This window comes from Gavia stellata, unplaced genomic scaffold (assembly GCF_030936135.1).
Source record: "Gavia stellata isolate bGavSte3 unplaced genomic scaffold, bGavSte3.hap2 HAP2_SCAFFOLD_97, whole genome shotgun sequence".
Classification (NCBI taxonomy): Eukaryota; Metazoa; Chordata; class Aves; order Gaviiformes; family Gaviidae; genus Gavia; species Gavia stellata.
Window position 1 is genome coordinate 186,299 of NW_026776698.1, and position 1,202 is coordinate 187,500.

The following is a 1,202-nucleotide window of genomic DNA, read 5'->3' on the forward strand; positions in this document are numbered from 1 at the left end:
GCCCGGTAGACGTGGCGGCCGGCGCCGGAGCCCGGTAGACGTGGCGGCCGGCGCCGGAGCCCGGTGGACGAGGCGGCCGGCGCCGGAGCCCGGTAGACCTGTCAAACGGGGCCGGAGCCCGGCAGACGTGGCGGCCGGCGCCCGAGCCCGGCAGACCCGTCGGCCGGCGCCCGAGCCCCGTAGACCCGTCGGGCGGCGCCCGAGCCCCGTAGACCCGTCGGCCGGCGCCCGAGCCCGGTAGACCGTTCGGTCGGCGCCCGAGCCCGGCAGACCCGTCGGCCGGCGCCCGAGCCCGGCGGGCCCGTCGGCCGGCGCCCGAGCCCGGTGGACCCGTCGGCCGGCCCTCGAGCCCGGTAGACCCGCCGTCCGGCGCCCGAGCCCAGTAGACCGTTCGGTCAGCGCCCGAGCCCGGCAGACCCGTTGGCCGGCGCCGGGGCCCGGTAGACCCGTCGGTCGGCGCCCGAGCCCCGTAGGCCCGTCGGCTGGCGCCCGAGCCCCGTAGGCCCACCGCCCGGCGCCCGAGCCCGGTAGACCCGTCGGCCGGCGCCAGAGCCTGCTAGACCTGGCGACCGGCTGGCTGACCTGGAAGGAAGGAAGGAAGGAAGGAAGGAAGGAAGGAAGGAAGGAAGGAAGGAAGGAAGGAAGGAGGGAAGTAAGGAAGGAAGGAAGGCAGGCAGGCAGGCAGGCAGGCAGGCGTGGAAGCGAGTAAAGAAACGGGTAATGTGCTGGAAACGGTACGCACGCGTGCGATTCTCTATTTACTAGTAAATTAAATGCACGGTCGTTAACGAAGAGCAGCAGTTCCTTAAGGCATGGTCAGCCCAGCCTGAGCGTTTCCCGTTTCGTTTTTTTTTCTTTTACTCCTCGTCGTCGTCGTCGTCGTCGTTTCTCGCCGGCGCCGCGAACTACGATCGAGTCGTGACAGAATGTAGTAGCTCAGAAAAATTAAGACCGGCGAACGCACTCGAGAGCGCCGCCGCCGTTTTTCTCGAACGTGCGTTCCTTCGTGTGAGGAGGTCGACGACGACGACGAACGACGGACGGAGAGAAAGGAGGGTCACGAAAGCGCTCGGAAGAGTTACCGGTCGGACGACGTCTGAATTAGGCACAACGGAGCGGTCAGCAGTCTCGGCGCCGACGACTAACGTTCGTTGCCGCGGAAACGCCAGTCGACAGCTCGCTGACCGACGGGCAACGACGCC